The 20,669-nt window shown below is 43.5% G+C and overlaps 1 protein-coding gene across 8 annotated transcripts in view; it reads left to right on the forward strand.

The window, feature by feature from the left end:
- Nucleotides 1-1,118: 1,118 nt before the first annotated feature.
- The window catches only part of trpm2 (transient receptor potential cation channel, subfamily M, member 2), a 230,666-nt gene continuing 211,115 nt past the window's right edge, over nt 1,119-20,669 (forward strand). For 5 of the 8 annotated variants that reach the window (XM_059647001.1, XM_059647006.1, XM_059647012.1 and 2 more), the window contains exon 1: nt 1,119-1,239. The gene's annotated coding sequence lies outside the window, so the exon portion shown is untranslated. Of the gene's footprint in view, nt 1,240-18,792; nt 19,411-20,669 lie in introns of all 8 variants that reach the window. The other 3 variants (XM_059647003.1, XM_059647008.1, XM_059647009.1) reach the window with 1 other exon arrangement.

Below are 20,669 nucleotides of genomic sequence, written 5' to 3' on the forward strand. Positions count from 1 at the left end.
CAGAGCTGGGCTGAGAGGTGGCAAATGGAGTTTAATGCAGACAAGTGTGAGGTGATGCACTTTGGTAGGAGTAACTGGAAGGCAAAGTACTGGGCTAATGGTAAGATTCTTGGTAGTGTAGATGAGCAGAGAGATCTTGGTGTCCATGTACACAGATCCTTGAAAGTTGTCACCCAGGTTGACAGGGCTGTTAAGAAGGCATACAGTGTTTTAGCTATTCTTAACAGAGGGATTGAGTTCCGAAACCAAGAGGTTATGCTGCAGTTGTACAAAACTCTGGTGCGGCCGCACTTGGAGTATTGCATACAGTTCTGGTCACCGCATTATAAGAAGGGTGTGGAAGCTTTGGAAAGGGTGCAGAGGAGATTTACTAGGATGTTGCCTGGTATGGAGGGAAGGACTTGTTGGGCTGAAGGGCCTGTTTCCACACTGCAGGGAATCTAATCTAAACACCAGGAGTGACAGTGAACTTTATACCAACGGACAGGAAGAAAGGTTGGAACGGAAATCCCATCGGAGAGAGGACCAAAACTTCAAGGTGGGCATGCCTAGAAGAGATATGGCAGTCAGTTAAAGACTAAATAAAATCCAAAAGGGCTGCAGATGCTAAAAATCAGGAACAAAAACAGAAGTTGCTGGAAAAGCTCAGCATTTCTGGCAGCATCTGTGAAGAAAAAAATCAAAGTTAACGTTTTGAGTCCAATGAACTGATGGTAGCTGGGAAAACGTTGGCTTATATGCACAAAATAGGGAGGACATGGGGTCGGGGGTAATCGATAGGATAGAGCCCGAGGAGAGAACAGTTGGATAGACAAAGGAGTTGATAACGATCTGGCTTGGAGGGTGAACAGTTGTTAATGGGAACTGTTAATGACTAATATTCAATTCATTATTTGTCCTATCTCTCTCACTTAATACTTACGTTATTTTCTTCTAGTGCCAGATTTGAAATCAAATTCTCTTTATCCTCTGTGTTCAAAACAAATTAAGTTTATTTGTAGTCATTTCTCCAATCTCTGTACTTGCCAACCAATTAAGTTTCTATTTGAAGTCTGAAAATTTCAGTTCCTTTAAAACATTCAACGAGAATTTGAAGTTAACAGACAGCAGCATTCAGCCACAAGCTGCTTATCTACAGAACAGACTCCATCGAAGACACATCTGTACAAAGCAAGTGACGACGTCTGGATCTCCAACACTGATTTTCAAAAAATTAATCAACAGCTGAATTATAACAAGGTAGGGACAGAAATGAAGTAATCTTCATTAATGTTGAGTTGAGGGAACAATCAGATAAGGTTTTATTGAAATTTATAGGTTCTCACATAAGAATCGTGAAAGATTTAGAAGTTTTTAGAAGCTAACTTTTAGAATCTGACCAATCCTTCTCAGAACATTAACCCACTGAAGTCAAAACCAGAAATGTGCTCATTCTGGCTGTGTATAAGAAACACTAGTCTAATCATGGGCAAGAAGTGTGAATGTAATTCCTATGAAAGCCAATAAATGGCCTATTCATTTTCGGATAAGGGTCTTAGTTAGACTTAGTTCTCTTGTTAAACATTAGGCTCTCCAGTTCTTGCGCTTAATGCTTGCTCACTCTCTCATGCCTTATCCATATTAACTCCTGCCTCCAGCTACTTATAGCTTATAGCTTACATGACAACCCATTCTCCCCACACAACTCCAAAGGCCCCTCAGACCTTCCATACTAACCATATCCCCTGCAGCTCCAAAAGCCCCATACCAATCCTCTCAATACCCTCTGTTTTATTTACAAACGAACACAGACAATATCTTCAAGGATATACTTCAGGAACCAAGTTGGGATGTCCTTGAACCCTGGTTGTCTAGAAATATTCAGGAGTGGAAAAAAGGAAAAGAGAGGTTTTAGCAGGTACAAAGGAAGCAAATCAATGGAGGCCCTCGTGGAGTATAGAAAGTGCAGGGGAAGCTTACGAAAGCAATTAGGAAATCAAAGAGAAGGCATAACAAACACTTTGCCCCTTAGTCTCTAATGGGCCCTACTCTTTCAGTGGTTATGCTTTCCTGTAATATACTTACAGAAAATCTTTGAACTTGCCTTAACGGTCCCTGTCATTTGCCCTGCTAATTGTTTTCTTAAGATACCCACACCCCCCCCTTTAGTTTTTATGGGGTTTCAGCAAAGCCCTTGACAATATCCCACATGGGAAATGATAAAGAAGGTTTGCGATGCAAGGGATCCAAGGGAATACAAACATGGGATCCAAGGTAACTTGGCAAAGTGGATCCAAAAGTGGCTGAGTGGCGGTACTGGAGCCCAGTGTGCAGTGGCACACTTCAGCAATCAGTGCTGTGTCCCTTGTATTTCGTGATACTTATGAACAATATTGATGAGAATTTGGGGAGGGATGTTAAGTAAGTTAGCGAATAGCATAAAAATTGGCCAGGTGGTTCATAGCGAGAAAATAATTCTTAGGTTGCAGAAGCGATTGATCAGATGAGAGATAGTGGTGGGTGAAATTTAACCCAGAAAAGTAAGGGTTTGTGTTTTTGCAAGAACTAACAAGACAAGGGAATACTCAATAAAGTTCAGAGGAACAGTTGGATTTTGCCCACAGATTCCTGAAGGTGGCGGCGGGTTAACAATGTAGTCAATACGCCATAAGGACATCGCCTTTCAGTTCAGGCTTAGACTATAAGAGCAGGAAGGTGATTTTGGAGTTGTACAAAACTTTGGTTAGGCCACAGCTAGAGTACAGTTTGTTCTGGTCACCGCACTATGGGAAAACAGTGATTGCATTGCAAGGGGTGCAGAGGAGATTCACCAGGATGTTGCCTGGGATGGAGCAATGAAGAGAAGCTGGATAATTGGGGACCGCTTTGCAGAACACCTACACTCAGTTCACAATAAACAACTGCACCTCCCAGTCGCGAACCATTTCAACTCCCCCTCCCATTCCTTAGACGACATATCCATCCTAGGCCTCCTGCAGTGACACAACGATGCCACCTGAAGGTTGCAGGAACAGCAACTCACATTCCGCTTGGGAACCCTGCAGCCCAATGGTATCAATGTGGATTTCACAAACTTCAAAATCTCTCCTCCCCACACTGCATCCCAAAACCAGCCCAGCTTGTCCCTGCCTCCCTAACCTGTCCTTCCTCTCACCTATCCCCCCCTCCCACCTCAAGCTGTACTTCCATTTCCTACTTACTAACTTCATCCCCTGCCCCCTTGACCACTTTGTCCTCCCCGGACTGACCTATCCCCTCCCTACACTCACCTTACAGTCACCTCTACAGGCTCCATACCCGCCCCTCTAACTTCTCTATCTCCTCTCCACCTATCTTCTGCTCTATACATCTTCGATAACCTTCCCCCTCTCTCCCTATCTATTTCAGAACCCTCTCCCCCTCCTCCTTTTCTGATGAAGGGTCTAGGCCTGGAAAGTCAGCTTTTGTGCTCCTCTGATGCTGCTTGGCCTGCTGTGTTCACCCAGCTCTGCACTTTGCTATCTTGTTGGGTTGTTTTCTTTGGAACAAAAACTTTTGAGAGAATGCTTGATAGAGGTCTAACAGATTATGAGAGCCCTAGACAAGGTGGATAGGAAGCAACTTTTCCCCTTAGTCAAAGGATTAATAACATGTGAGCATAATTTTAAGGTGAACGGAGGTTTAGAGGGCATTTGAGGGAAGTTGTTTTCACCAAGAGGGTGGTGGGAATCTGGAAAGCACCGCCTAAGAGGGAATAGAGGCAGGAAACTTCACAATCTTTAAAAAGCATGTGGATGAGCACTTGAAACGAGAGATTGGACAGAATCCTTACAGCATACGAGATTAAGAGTGGACATGATCGAGTCGCATGAATATGATGGATATACTTTGGATAGACAGCAAGAAACTTCTCCCCTTTATGAAGGATCAATGACCTGTGCGGACATAGATTTAAAGTAAGGGAGAGAAGGTTCAGAGGTGATGTGAGGAAAACCTTTTTACCGAGAGTGTATGGAGTCTGAAACTCACTGCCTGTAAAGACAGTTGACACAGAGACCGTCATAACATTAAGAAAGTATTTAGGTGTGCACTTGTGATGCCAAGACATACAAACCTATGAATCAAATGCTGAGAAATGGAATTAGAATAGGTTGGTGGTTGTTTTTAACTGGCATTGATATGATGGCCTGAAAGGCCTTTTTGTGTGCTGAACGGCCCTTTAATTAAGTTGCAAACATCTATTACAACGCTTACTTTATTAAAAAATTCCAATTCATGAAAATCCGTTCAAAACTCAAGGATTTAATTCTTATTTTAAAAAAAGTATATCCATTCCCACATATCCAAACAGCTAATCGTAAAACCTGCAAGCTATTAACCCATCTGTGAACTTTAGAAATGCTTACTGAGATAATGATAGGTTGTGGAAGGCAGCCAAGTATCAACAATGACATCATTTTAGCACTTAGGGCAATATCAACAAATAGCTATTGTTACTGCTAAAATAGTTTATTTTTATAAAAACTGATGCAGGCATCCATTTTTTATTTTATAAGTGGCTGGAGATTCAAATTTAATTTCATTGCTTTAGTTTTTTTAAAGTCTTCTAATGACACAGCAGTTTTAAATGGGATAAGGATTTAAATAACTTCACAGCTTGACAGTTCTAAAGACCTATTCTCTTTTCACAAGCCTTTGTGAATCTTCACAAAATCCGTTAAAGTGCAGGTTTTGGTCATTGATACAGTGAGCATACTATGTAAGTAGCTCTGCTGAGTTCAAATTTCTCTCAATAGTGAGTTATGCCCTGGGCTCTTTCCCTGAATGTGTAAGTAGGATCAATTGAAAGTGGGCACAAGGCTTGCAAACTTGAGTCCCAGCCACCATTTTGAACAATCCATGGAGTCTCTCCATCTCTAAGCAAATTTTTGCTAGACAATGTTGCTAATGGGCTGCATGTTGAGAAATATGAAGGAACAAAGGTTCAATCTGTGGCAACTTTAGAGGTTAACCAAAGAGGCAGAAGCAAGAAAAGAAGTTGTTGGAGTTGGCTATGATTAGGTTAGATTAGATTCCCTAGTGTGGAAACAGGCCCTTCGGCCCCACAAGTCCACACTGCCCCTTACAGCATCTCATCCAAACCCATCCCCCTATAACCTACACACCCCTGAACACTATGGGCAATTTAGGATGGCCAATCCACCTAGCCTGCACACCTTTGGATTGTGGGAGGAAACCGGAGTACCCGGAGGAAACCCACACAGACACGGGTAGAACGTGCAAGCTCTCCACAGACCCGGGGCTGGAATTGAACCCGGGTCCCTGGCGCTGTGAGGCTGCAGTGCTAACCACTGAGCCACCATGCTGCCCAAAGATTAGACAGATACGAATGCATTTAACATTTTTTGGGAGTTTACAGTTTGTAAGGGCTGTATTCTGCTGTAATGAGGACCAGGAAACATGGGCCGGAGAATAATTAATATTATCTGATAGTAAGCATCTTCCAAAAGGTTAATTTCCCACATTAGCAGGAGAGCTTATAGCTATAGTGCACTCCTCCTGCTCTGTGTGAGAAGCTGGACACATTTCTAGTGCCCAGCACCAGAAAGTGTGCAGAAAATGTCTAAAGCAGCAGTTCCTGGTAGCCTGGGTTTCGGAGCTGGACAGGCAGCTGAGGATGCAGTGGAGCATCGTGAGGCAGACAGTGTCATGGGCAACTCATAAAGAAAGGTACTGATACCATAGGTGAAGAGTCCATCGGCAGGAAGGAATTGAGTGACCACCAGGCCGACAGGCAATATAGAAATCTGCTGTGGCTACTGTCCTGAACAACAGGGAATTTGCAGGGAATCGCCTGTCAAGGAAAAGCAGCAAGAGGAAAATTTGTTGTGCCATGGTGGGGTCTGTTGCACAGGGAGGATTAAAAAGTGTGGATATGTAACACTTATAGCGAAATTAATCTCAGGAGAAGAAACAGGCATTTCTGTGGCCACAAATGAGATTCCAGGATGGTAAGTTGCCTCCTGGTGTTGGGGTCAAAGAGCAGCTACAGGACATTTTGAAGGGGAGGATGAACAGTCAGTGGGCATGGTACACATTGTTACAAGTGACATGCACAAAAAAAAACAAGTTGAGATCCTATTGGTTTAAGAAGTCATTTTAAAAGTAGAATCTCAAAAGATAGTGATCTCAGCATTTTACCACTGCCAATTGTTAAGCAGAGTAGAAATAGCAGGATATATCAGATGAATCACATCATCTGAAGAGATGGTGTGGGAATCACACTCTGGGGGCATTGAGACCAGTTCGGCAGGAGGTGAGACCAGTACAAACTGGATGAGTTATACGTGGACAGGAACAGGTCTGATGTCCTCAGAGACTATTTGCTAGAGTGGTTGGGGAGGCTTAAATTAAAATAGCAAGGAGATGGGAACCTACGCAGGGAGAAGGGGAATCAAGGACAGAAAGGGGAATAAGAACAGCAACAGAGAAATCATGGGCCACTATTAAACAGGATCAGTGAGAAACAGTGGGAATGGGACAAGTAATGTTAAAAAGACAAGCCTTAAGGCTTTGTGCCTTAATGCTCAGAGCATTTGCAATAAAGTGGATGAATTAGTGACAAAAATTGATGAAAACAGATATGATTAGGTTAATAAAACCATAGAGGAGGAATCTCTGGAGTGTATAAAGGATGGTTTTCTGGGCTAATACATTGAGGAACCAAATAGAGAGCAGTCCACGTGAAGCTGCATATTGTATAATGAGAAAATAATAAAAGAACAATGTAGTTATGCAAGGCCTCTTGGGAATAAGCAACCACAATATGGTCTCATCAATATAATCTTATCAAGGTGGAGAGTAACGCAGTTGATTCTGAGGCTACAGTCCTAATGCTAATTGGAGGAAATTGTGATGGTTTAAGGCACAAGTTGGCAACGTTAGACTAGGGAGCATTATTTTTAAAGGAACTATAGTGGATAGCAATGGCGAATATCCAAAGAGCAATTATGTATTTCTAACTGGGACAAAACAGAATGAGAAAGGGGGCCAAACGATGGCTTACAAGGGAAATTAGAGAGAGTATCAAATTCAAGGAAAACAATTACAAATTCACCAGAAAAATAACAAACCTCAGGAGTGGGATTCAGCAAAGGAGAACATTAAGAAAGGGAAAACAGAACACAAGAGTAAGCTTGCAAGGAATATAAAAACTGACTGTGAATGGTTATATGGGTATAGTGAAGATAAATGTAAATCCCTTAGTCAAAAACAAGGCAATTTATACTGGGGGAAGGAAAGAAATGGCTAACCAACTAAATACATACTTTGGTTCTATGTTCACAAAGGAGAATACAAATGACGTATCAAAAATGTTGGGGAACACAATATTTAGCGACAGGGAGGAACGAAAGAAATCAATTTTAGGCGAGAAATGGTGTTGGGGAAATTGATGACTTTGAGCAAATGCCCACGACCCTGTAATCTACATCCCAGAGCACTTAAGAAAAGTGGCACTAGAAGCTTTGGATGCATTGGTGGTCATCTTCCAAGACTCCACAGACTCGAAACAGTTTCTGTAGACTGAACGGTAGTGAATACAACCCTCTATTCCAGAAGGAAATCAGAGGGAACACTTGGAATTACAGACCAATCTGCCTGATATAGAAGAACTGGTAAGTAAATTTGCAGACCACACCAAAATTTGGTGATACAGCAGACAATGAGGAAGGCTATCTCAGAGTACAACAGGATCTTGATCAGATGGACCAAGGAGTGGCAGGTGGAGTTTAATTTAGATAAATGTGATGTGTTGCATTTTGATAAGGCAAATCAGGGCAGGAATTATACATTTAATGATATGGCCCTGGGGAGTATTGCCAAATAAAGAGACTTTGGGATGCAGGTTCATGGTTCCTTGAAGGTGGAGTCACGGGTAGACAGGGTAGTGAAGAAACCGTTTAGTATGCTTGCCTTTATTGGCCAGTTCATTGAGTTTAGGAGTTGCAATGTCATGTTGTGGCTGTACAGGACATTGGTTAGGCCACTTTTGGAGTACTGCATTCAATTCTGGTCTCCCTGCTACAGGAAAGATGTTGTTAAGCTTGAACGGGTGCGAAAAGATTCACAAGGATGTTGTCAGGGTGGAAGGTTTGAACTCTTGGGACAGGTTGAATAGGCTGGGGCTATTTTCCCAGGAGCACTGAAGGCTGAGAGGAGGCTTTATAGAGGTTTATAAAATCAGGACAGGTTTGGGTACGGTGAATAGCCAAGGTAATTTTCCCAGGGTAGGTGAGTCCAAAATTAGAGGACATAGGCTTAAGGTGAGCGGGAATGATGTAAAAGGGACCTGGGGGAAACCTTTTCACACAGAGGGTGGTATGTGAATGGAATGAGCTGCCAGAGGAAGTGGTGGAGATTGGTACAATTACAACATTTAAAAGGCATCTGGATACGTACATGAATAGGAAGGGTTTAGAGGGATATGGGCCAAATGCTGACAAAGGGGTCCAGATTAATTTTTGATACCTGGTCAGCATGGATGAGATGGACTGCAGGGTAGTTTTCAGTGCTCCATAACTCTAGAATGCTATGTCGGTAGTGGGGAAAATGCTAGGGTCCACTTAAAAAATTAATAGCAGAGCACTTGAATAACATTTGGTGGGATTGGACACAGTCAGCGTGGTTTTACAAAAGGGAAATGGTGCTTGACAAATCTGCTGGAATTCTGGATGACTTGATGAGTGGCAGCCTGTGGATGTGGTTTATTTGGACTTTCAGAATATTTTCAACAGAGTCCAACATAGGAGATTAGTGTGTAATATTAAAAGGACATGGAATTAGGAGCCATGAGATGGGTAAAACTGGTTGGCAACAAAGAGGAGAAGTAATCAGGTTACTTTCAAAATAGCAGGTAATGACTAGTGGGGTACTGCAGGGATCAATGGTAGAACACCAGCCATTCATAATATTAATTTGCATGAGGGAACTAAATGTAACATCTTCAAATTTGCAGATGTCAAAGCTGGGTGGGAGGGCAACCTATGAAGAGGATGCAGAAATATTTCAGTGTGATTTGGACAAGCTGGGTAAGTAGGAAAATGCAGTATAATGTAAATAAATACGAGGTTATCCACTTTGGTGGTAAAAACAGGAAAGCTGATTATTATCTGAATGGCTATAAATTGAGAGACAGGAACATGCAGCAAGGTCTGGATGTCCTTATATACCAGTCACTAAAGGTGAGCATGCAGGTGTAGCAGACAGTAAAGAATGCAAATTGTACACTGGCCTTCATCACAAGATTCAAGTAAAGGAACAGGGATTTCTTACTGCAACTGTTATAGGGCCTTGTTGAGATCACACCAAAAAGCAAGGAGGTGATGCTATACCAGGGACAGTACAGAACAAAAAAGCCCTTCAGTCTAACAAGTCTATACTGCCAAAGTTTCACAAAGTCTAGATTGGTCCCACCTTCCATCAGTAGACCCACAGCCTTGATTATGATATTTCAAGTGTCCACTCAAGTACATTTAAAAGGTGTGAGGCTTCCTGCCTGAACTACCCTCCCAGGCAGGGCATTTCAGACCCCCATCATCATTTGGGTGAATAAAAATAACTTTTTTCAAGTGCCCAATAAACATACTTTCACCTTAAAATTATGCTCTCTTGTTCTTTATCCTTCAACTCAATGAGACAGTTGCATTCCAGTCACCCAGTTCATGTCTTTCAATCTTATACAGGGTGACATGGTGGCACAGTGGTTAGCACTGCTGCCTCACAGCACCAGAGACCCGGGTTCAATTCCAGACTCGAGCAACTGTCTGTGTGGAGTTTGTACATTCTCCCCGTGTCTGTGTGGGTTTCTGCTGGGTGCTCTGGTTCCCTGACGTGCAGGGTAGGTGGATTGGCCATGCTAAATTGCCCGTAGTGTTCTGGGAGGCCTAGATTAGGTGGGTTATAGGGGGAATGGGTCTAGGTGGCACACTCTGAGGTTTAGTGTGGACTTGTTGGGCCAAAGGGCCTGTTTCCACACTGTAGGGATTCTATTTTGTAATCTTATACACCTCTAACAGGTCTCCCCCTCAACCGTCTCTGCTCCAAAGCAAACAGCCCAACATTATCCAGTGTCTCTTCATAGCTAACATGCTTCATCCCAGGCAACATCCTGATGAATCTCCTCTGTAACCCCTTTAGTACAATCATATCATTCCTTTGGTGCACAGATCAGACTACACAAAGTACTCTAATCATGGAGTTTTGTACAGCTTTGATTTTACCTCAGTGCTCTATAATCTATGCTTTGACTGATAAAGGCAGTATACCTTATGCCTTCTTAACAGAGTTGTTAGCCTGTCTTTCCAGCTTTGGAAATCTGTGGACAAGTACTTCAAGATCCTTTCGTACCTTTGAGCTTCCTAGTGCCCTGCCATACATTCAGTACTGACTTTTCTATTTCTTCTTCTAAAGTACATCACCTGACATTTCCTATCTGGCCCTCATTGCCCATCTGACAAATCCATTTGTATCCTGCTTGTAATCTAAGGCCTTCTTCCTCACTGTCAATCTATTTCATGATTTGACCAAGATATGGATCAACATGAGGAGTTTAGACAGAGTAGATAGGGACAATCCATTCCTACTAGTGGAACAAACGCAGGGAGTACAAATTTAAGGTGATTTATCAGCAACAATGGCAACATGAAGGGAAATGTTTTCTTGCAGTAAGTGCGAATATAATCTGCAATTAGTTGCCTGAGAGGGCAGAGGAGTCAGTTTGAATTGAGACTTTCATGGGGCAACTACATAATTATCAAAAAAGGAAGAATGTGCAGGGTTACAAGGAAAATGCAGAAGTATTGCACAAGATGACAGAGTTGTACAGCACAGAAACAGATTCTTCAGTACAACTCGTCTGTGCAGTAAACAAGTCCTAGAGAGAGTTGGTGTAAATCTGACAGGTAGAATTACCTCCCTCTGTTCTGTAAATGGTATATAATTTGAGATCAGCTCAGAAAAAGGATAGATTATACAGCAGTAGAGCATGTTGCAAAATCAGGGCAAGAGCAGGGGACGTGACCTCAGTGGGGGAGAAAAGGAGAAATACAGGCAGCTGAGCAGACAGTTTCAATCTTAGACAGCAAATGAGATCAGCTTTACGATTTCCTCTCAATTCCTGACAGTGAAGATCGAGTAGATGGGGGAGAGGAATTTAAGGATATAGCTTGCAACAGACAAAAAGATATTCTGGAATAGTGATTTATTACGGCAGACGAGGGCAGTGTGCAATAATGGTCTGTATGGTACAACCAGATCTGGTTGTGAATTTACTAAATCTATTGTACACCACACTTGAGCAAGCCTGTTTCACGTGGACTTAAAGAAGTGAAAGCATGGGTTGCACCAGCAGCAGCAAGCAGGGCAATGGAGTCACGTTCCACAGTATCAGAGATGGAGGAGAGGTTTTAGCTGTGCAAATGAGTACCTCCAGAAACATCACAATAAACAGATGTGTCCAGCTTGACAGTTGAAATTTGGAGACAGTGTTTTCAACAGCAGCAGAAAAGAAAAGAAGTTTTGAGAGGCAGGGGTGAAGATGACGTCTGTGAAGATTTTTACATTGGGACCAGGGATCGCCATATTTGTGATCAAAATGCTGGGAGTAGAGAGGCTGCACAAAATGGTGAGGTCGAAGAGATAGCTGCAAACATTGTTTGGTGAGTTTATGTGGAAATGAGGGATTGAGGAAAGATTTTAAAAAAGGAGCTATATCGAGGGAAAGCACAATTATTTGAGTTGAGGAATAGAATTACGGAAACCAAGAAGTCACTTTGTGCAAGAGGATGCAGGCAGGCAGAAAGAATGGAATCTATATGGAATGAGAATATTTATGTTACTCAGGTGAATGGAGCCAGACAGAGAATTTAAATTTAAGAACAGAGAGATGAAGAAAACAGGGGATGCTCAAAAGGAGAAAAATTGAATTACACCACATTACATCAATACAATTCCTCCTGGTCAAGGTTATGCTAGCTACTAACTAGCAGTTACAATACATTGGATTGGCTGGGCCAAATGCATTCTGTAGAGATATCCAATCAGTCCCCTTCTCCTGCTCCATCCTGGTCATCCTGCCTTGTATTTCTCTCAACTTCACTGTCTCCCATATTGCAGGGTGATAAATACCCCTTCAGTGAGATAGTGAGTCTGTCTTTAAGCATAAAAACAGGCTCTTCAGTTCATCATGTCTATGCCAAGCAACAAACACCCAATTACACTGATCCCATTCACATGAATCTTGGTTTATAGCCTACAATGCTCTGGCATTTTATGTGCTCATCCAAATGCTTGTCAAGTGTTGAGACAGCACCCGCATCCGCCAACCTCTCAGGCAGCACATTCTGTATTTCTACCACCCTCAGTGTAGAAAACATTTTCCTCAGATTCCCTCTAAACTACTTACTCACTTTAAACTTATGCCCTCTGGTCTTAGAGATCTACCCTGTCAATGCGTCGCAATTTTGTATACCTCAATCAGATCTCCCATCAACCTCGTCTGCTCCAGGGAAAACAAACCCAGCCCACCCAGTCTCCCTTCATAAATTGAGAATTTCCATCCCAAGCAACATCCTGGGAGTCCTCTCTGCACCCTCTCCAGTGCATTCAGGTCCTTCCAATAGTGTGGTGACTAGAACTGCATACAATATTCCATCTGTGGCCTAACCAATGTTTTATAAAGTTGTAACAAGACTTCCCTGCTCCTATATTCTCCCTCCGGCTGATGAAGACAAGAATCCCATATGCCTTCTTAACCACCATCTATCAGTGCTAACACCTTCAGGGATGTTTGGACATGTATACCAAGGTCGCTTTGTTCCTTGGTATTTCCTAAGAACCTACCAATCATTGTATATATCCTTCCCTTATTAGATCTCCCAAAATAGATCACCTTACACTTGTCAGGATTAAATTCTGCCCCATTTCTGAAGAAGGGTCCCCACCTGAAATAGCTGCTTTTCTGCTCCTCGGATGCTGCCTGGACTGCTGTGTTCCTCCAGCTCCACACTGTGTTATCTCAGGATTAAATTAGAACATAGAACATAGAACATAGAACAGTACAGCACAGAACAGGCCCTTCAGCCCACAATGTTGTGCCGACCATTGATCCTCATGTATGCACACTCAAATTTCTGTGACCATATACATGTCCAGCAGTCTCTTAAATGACCCCAATGACCTTGCTTCCACAACTGCTGCTGGCAACGCATTCCATGCTCTCACAACTCTCTGCATAAAGAACCTGCCTCTGACATCCCCTCTATACTTTCCACCAGCCAGCTTAAAACTATGACCCCTCGTGCTAGCCATTTCTGCCCTGGGAAATAGTCTCTGGCTATCAACTCTATCTATGCCTCTCATTATCTTGTATACCTCAATTAGGTCCCCTCTCCTCCTCCTTTTCTCCAATGAAAAGAGACCGAGCTCAGTCAACCTCTCTTCATAAGATAAGCCCTCCAGTCCAGGCAGCATCCTGGTAAACCTCCTCTGAACCCTCTCCAAAGCATCCACATCTTTCCTACAATAGGGCGACCAGAACTGGACGCAGTATTCCAAGTGCGGTCTAACCAAAGTTTTATAGAGCTGCAACAAGATCTCACGACTCTTAAACTCAATCCCCCTGTTAATGAAAGCCAAAACACCATATGCTTTCTTAACAACCCTGTCCACTTCGGTGGCCATTTTAAGGGATCTATGTATCTGCACACCAAGATCCCTCTGTTCCTCCACGCTGCCAAGAATCCTATCCTTAATCCTGTACTCAGCTTTCAAATTCGACCTTCCAAAATGCATCACCTCGCATTTATCCAGGTTGAACTCCATCTGCCACCTCTCAGCCCATCTCTGCATCCTGTCAATGTCCCGCTGCAGCCTACAACAGCCCTCTACACTGTCAACGACACCTCCAACCTTTGTGTCGTCTGCAAACTTGCTGACCCATCCTTCAATCCCCTCGTCCAAGTCATTAATAAAAATTACAAACAGTAGAGGCCCAAGGACAGAGCCCTGTGGAACTCCACTCACCACTGACTTCCAGGCAGAATATTTTCCTTCTACTACCACTCGCTGTCTTCTGTTGGCCAGCCAATTCTGTATCCAAACAGCTAAGTTCCCCTGAATCCCATTCCTCCTGACCTTCTGAATGAGCCTACCATGGGGAACCTTATCAAATGCCTTACTGAAGTCCATATACACCACATCCACAGCTCGACCCTCATCAACTTTTCTAGTCACATCCTCAAAAAACTCGATAAGGTTTGTAAGGCATGACCTACCCCTCACAAAGCCGTGTTGACTGTATTTGATGAAGCCATGCTCTTCCAGATGGTCATAAATCTTATCCCTCAGAATCCTTTCTAACACCTTGCAGACGACAGACGTGAGACTTACTGGTCTGTAATTGCCGGGGATTTCCCTATTTCCATTCTTGAAGAGAGGAATTACATTTGCCTCTCTCCAGTCCTCGGGTACGACTCCAGTGGAGAGCGAGGATGCAAAGATCTTCGCAAGTGGCGAAGCAATTGCATTTCTCGCTTCCCAAAGCAGCCGAGGACAAATCTGGTCCGGGCCTGGCGACTTGTCAATCTTAATGTTTGACAAAATTTTCAGCACATCAGCTTCCTCTATCTCTATCCATTCCAGCATGCACACCTGCTCTTCAAAGGTTTCATTCACTACAAAGTTCGTTTCTTTCGTAAAGACAGAAGCAAAAAACTCATTTAGGGCTTCCCCTACCTCCTCAGGCTCCACACACAAGTTCCCTATGCTATCCCTGATCGGCCCTACTCTTTCTTTGATCATTCTCTTATTCCTCACGTAAGTGTAAAATGCCTTTGTGTTTTCCCGGATTCCTTCTGCCAAGCCTTTCTCGTGCCCCCTCCTGGCTCTCCTCAGACCATTTTTGAGCTCCTTCCTTGCCTGCATGTAATCCTCTCTAGCTGAACTTGACCCTAGCTTCCTCCACCTTATGTAAGCTACCTTCTTCCTTTTCACTAGAAGCTCCACCGCTGTCGTCATCCAAGGTTCCTTAATCTTACCCCTTCTTGCCTGTCTCAGAGGGACATATTTACTCATCACTCCCAACAACTGTTCCTTAAACAGTCTCCACATGTCTATAGTTCCCTTACCATGGAACAACTGCTCCCAGTCCATGCTTCCTAACTCATGTCTAATCGCATCATAGTTTCCCCTTCCCCAATTAAATATCCTCCCATTTTGCCTAATCTTCTCCTTCTCCATAGCTATGTAGAATGTGAGGCAGTTATGGTCACTATCACCAAAATGCTCTCCCACCACAAGATCTGATACCTGCCCCGGCTCGTTTCCGAGCACCAAGTCTAGAATGGCCTCTCCCCTCGTCGGCCTGTCAACGTACTGCGTTAGGAAACCCTCCTGAACACACCTTACAAAAACAGCTCCATTCAAATCTTCTGCTCGAAGGAGGTTCCAATCAATATTAGGAAAGTTAAAGTCACCCATTACAACAACCCTACTGCGTGCACACTTTTCCAAAATCTGTCGACCTATGCTTTCTTCAATCTCCCTGCTGCTATTGGGGGGCCTGTAGTAAACCCCTAACGAGGTGACTACTCCCTTGCTCTATTTGCCATTGCTCTGCCCAATTTACCAGTTGATCATAATCAGACGTCAGCCTTTCATGTCATCAGCTTTCATGTCATCTACAAACTTATGAATTATACCTCCTACATTCACATCCAAATTGTTAATACACATAACAAACAACAAAGGTCCCAGTACTGATCCCTGAGCTATGCTGCTGGGCACAATAATTTAAAAAAACAGCAGCCATCCAACATGTGCCTCTAATTTGCGAACCAATTTTGCAGCCCGTTTGCCAACTTGCCTCAGGATCCCATGGGCTCTTACCTTTTAGATTAGATTCCCTACACCGTGGAAACAGGCCCTTTGGCCCAACAAGTCCACAGCGGCCCTTGGAGCATCCTCCTATAACCCACACACCCCTGAACACTACGGGCAATTTAGCATGGCCAATCCACCTAGCATGCTCATCTTTGGATTGTGGGAGGAAACCGGAGTCACTCGGAGGAAACCCACGCAGACACGGGGAGAACGTACAGACTCCAAACAGACAGTCGCCCGAGGTTAGAATCGAACCCGGGTCCCTGGCGCTGTGAGACTGCAGTGCTACCCACTGAACCACTCTGCCAGCTTTTTATGCGGCACCTCGTCAAAGGTGTTACTGGTCCATATTAACCACAAGAACCACACCACTTTCATAATATATTTTGTTACCTTTTCAAATCACACAGTTAAAAACTAATCAGACACAATCTCCAAGCTAACACCAAGCCTTTAGCCAAACATGGTAAAGAGTATGTAGCTTGCCAGATGTCCTCTCCAAATCCATGGAAGACAATATCCTTGATGTTTCCTTCACAAATTTTATGTTATTACAATCAGAAAATTAAATTTGATTAGTCAAGGAGGTTCTGTTACTCAGTCTAACACAATATAATTACTAGCTTGCAGTTTATTGGCATGAACTGACGCTAATAATGACTATATTGCCAGTTACAGTAAAGAGCATGACAGCAGCGTGTCCCATTATCTCTGTTACATTAATTATTGACTAGTTTCGCTGGGTACTGGCCAAGGATACAATAGCACTTGACTGATACTAACAGACTCTGGTTAGTCCAGCTGTAATCGAACTTCTACTGAGTTTTTTTGCTAGTTATTCAATGGTTATAACGTGTGAACGTTACTAACCAAAATTATACTGAAGGTTAAGTGTTTACAACTAATCATCTCCAACCATCACGTTAGTCGTTAGCAACGGGCGGGGATGACGACGGATTCAGGAGCCTCCGGGGGTGGACACTGTCGAGGGCCGGGGCCTCTCTCCCTCCGATTCTGACTCCTCTAATTCCCTTCCAACCCCGACTCAGTATTGACCAAAGGATTCAATTTCCGACGAAAACAACTCCTTCCTTGAACATAATGGCGGAGTCACCATGGCAACCGTCGGCGTACTTAAAGGCAAGGGTCCGAAACCAACTGTTAAAGGGGCGGAGACCACATAATAGATTAAAAGGCGGCGACAGTAAAGTTTCAACGGGAAGCACAGTCCATGGTGCGAGTTATTTCAGGGAGAGCACAATGTACGAAGCAGGTTGATAAATGGAAAGCAGGGTGCATGGAGCAAATTGATAAAGGGACAAGCGTGAAGCACGGAACGTAGGGACTTCCCATTTACCTTTAGGAGCAGGATTTTTATTAGAGCTTTCTTTTTCATTATCCTTGGCAGTACTTGTTCTTTTTCTACGAAATGTCTTGAGTAGGTTACTCTTGTTTTGCAAATTAACTTTTTGGCTAAATTTATTACTTATCCAGACAAATGTAATTGCTAAAATAGGTCTTCTACTTGTCCTGAGATAGCAAAAACTGCAGACGCTGGAGTCAGAGTCAACACAATGTGGAACTGGAGAAACACAGCAGGTCAGACAGCATCAGAGGAATAGGTTGCAGCAGAGCGAGAGGAATTGGGAGTAAGGGATCACATTCTTTCAGGAGGGTGGCTGAGTGAAGGTGCAGCCCAGGTAGCTATGGGAATAGGTGGATTCGAAATAGGTGTCAGTGCAGAGACAGTTACTGGAGTTGGAGATGGAGAATTCAGGAAGGGGAGGGAGGTATCTGAGATGGTCCAGATGAATTTGAGGTTGGTGTGAAAGAAGTTATTAAAGTTCACGAACTGTTCAACCTCCTTATGGGAGTACAGGGCAGCGCTGATACAGTCATCAATGTAGCAGGGGAAGAGGTGAGGGATGGGGCCGGTGTAACACAGGAAGAGATACTATTTCATGTATCTTACGAAGAGGCAGGCATAGTTCCAACCCATAAGGGTGCCCATAGCCACCTCCTTAGATGAAGTGCCGTGACCTGAAACATTGACTCCCCTGTTCCTCTGATGCCACCTGACCTGCTGTGTTCCTCCAGCTCCACACTTTGATGATTTCTATTTGCCCTACATGCTGTTACCATGCAATATACCACACCATAACGTCATCCAAATAAACTGCACACTTACGAAATGTATCTACAACTTGATTCATAAGCCTCTGGGCTGGAGCTGAGGCATTAGAAACCATTTGGTGTAAGAAAAGCAGATATTTCTGTAGTACTGATGTTAATCATGTGACAATAGTATGGCTTTAAGAGGTGTATTTTGTCCAGTTCTTTTGTGAAGAAAGGTTGAGACAGAAGTGATGAGCAGCCTGTTTCATAGCCAATAAAGTAAATGGCTTGTGAGATTTTGAGATTTTTTTGAAGTTGGAACATGAGAAGTGGCCTGAATGGATGGGATCAAGCTCTTACAGAACTAGTTTTCTTTCAGTTTTAGCCTTCAGAAACAGTTGCTGGGGTCTTGAAGTTGGATGTGGAAGTTCTTATTCCTCTCTCTGTTACAGCAAAAAGCTGGGGTTCTCCTGCAGCTAGAGTTGCGTGTGAGACTATCTATTTTACTGAATTTGCCTTTGCCAAGGATATGTTTGTTGAATGTAACTATATTGATACAGTTAATCAGTAGTAGTTTATATGTATATATGTTGTGTTAAGCATTTCAATAGAGTTACAGTTAAACCAATTTTTAAAATTATTTTGTCTGTATTTTAATTATAGCGTGTGAATTAATGTGTTTTGTTTCAAACCTGGTTGTTTGACCAATCCAGTCGCATCCAAACGTAATACCTGACACTTACCTTTATTCCCCATCAGGATGGTCCGAGAGTTTTCGGCTTCTTCCTCGACCAGAGGATAGCTCCAAAAAACATTCAAGGGGCTTGATACTATCCAGGGCAAAGCAACTTGCTTGATTGGCACCTCAGCTTCCACGTACAATATTCATTCCCTCCATCACTGATCCGCATATCATCTGCATTTACATCTATCATCTACTAGATTCACTGTAGCAACTCACCAAGTATTTTTTTGACAGCACCTTCCAAATGTTATCTGTAAACTGCATGGCAGTGTATGGTCACAACTGGTCTGATGCGATTGGCATCAGTATGCCAATTGCGCCATCGAATTCCAGTTCCAGAAGTCGCTGCTGCACGCCGGCCCTGAAGTCTCAGGTAACCAGGAAGAAAATTAGAGTGAATGCTGCTTCCAAGCCCATGTAACTACCAACTAGAAGGAGAAAGGTAGCAGATGCAGGGAACATGACCACCTGCAAGATCCACTCCAAGCCACTCATTCCTGACTGGAAATATATCACCTCCTTTAATGTCACTGGCGAAAATCCTAGAACTTCCTCCCTAACAGCCATGGGCATGCCTACGCCACAAGAACAAAGAACAAAGAAAATTACAGCACAAGAACAGGCAAGAAGGGGTAAGATAAAGGAACCTTGGATGACGAGAGCGGTGGAGCTTCTTGTGAAAAGGAAGAAGGTAGCTTACATAAGGTGGAGGAAGCTAGGGTCAAGTTCAGCTAGAGAGGATTACATGCAGGCAAGGAAGGAGCTCAAAAATGGTCTGAGGAGAGCCAGGAGGGGGCACGAGAAAGGCTTGGCAGAAGGAATCCGGGAAAACACAAAGGCATTTTACACTTACGTGAGGAATAAGAGAATGATCAAGGAAAGAGTAGGGCCGATCAGGGATAGCATAGGGAACTTGTGTGTGGAGCCTGAGGAGGTAGGGGAAGCCCTAAATGAGTTTTTTGCTTCTGTCTTTACGAAAGAAACGAACTTTGTCGTGAATGAAACCTTTGAAGAGCAGGTGTGCATGCTGGAATGGATAGAGATAGAGGAAGCTGATGTGCTGAAAATTTTGTCAAATATTAAGATTGACAAGTCGCCAGGCCCGGACCAGATTTGTCCTCGGCTGCTTTGGGAAGCGAGAAATGCAATTGCTTCGCCACTTGCGAAGATCTTTGCATCCTCGCTCTCCACTGGAGTCGTACCTGAGGACTGGAGAGAGCCAAATGTAATTCCTCTCTTCAAGAAAGGAAATAGGGAAATCCCCGGCAATTATAGACCAGTAAGTCTCACGTCTGTCGTCTGCAAGGTGTTAGAAAGGATTCTGAGGGATAAGATTTATGACCATCTGGAAGAGCATGGCTTGATCAAATACAGTCAACACGGCTTTGTGAGGGGTAGGTCATGCCTTACAAACCTTATCGAGTTTTTTGAGGATGTGACTAGAAAAGTTGATGAGGGTCAAGCTGTGGATGTGGTGTATATGGATTTCAGTAAGGCATTTGATAAGGTTCCCCATGGTAGGCTCATTCAGAAGGTCAGGAGGAATGGGATACAGGGGAACTTAGCTGCTTGGATACAGAATTGGCTGGCCAACAGAAGACAGCGAGTGGTAGTAGAAGGAAAATATTCTGCCTGGAAGTCAGTGGTGAGTGGGGTTCCACAGGGCTCTGTCCTTGGGCCTCTACTGTTTGTAATTTTTATTAATGACTTGGATGAGGGGATTGAAGGATGGGTCAGCAAGTTTGCAGACGACACAAAGGTTGGAGGTGTAGTTGACAGTATAGAGGGCTGTTGTAGGCTGCAGCGGAATATTGACAGGATGCAGAGATGGGCTGAGAGGTGGCAGATGGAGTTCAACCTGGATAAATGCGAGGTGATGCATTTTGGAAGG

This window comes from Stegostoma tigrinum, chromosome 7 (genome assembly GCF_030684315.1).
Source record: "Stegostoma tigrinum isolate sSteTig4 chromosome 7, sSteTig4.hap1, whole genome shotgun sequence".
Taxonomy (NCBI): Eukaryota; Metazoa; Chordata; class Chondrichthyes; order Orectolobiformes; family Stegostomatidae; genus Stegostoma; species Stegostoma tigrinum.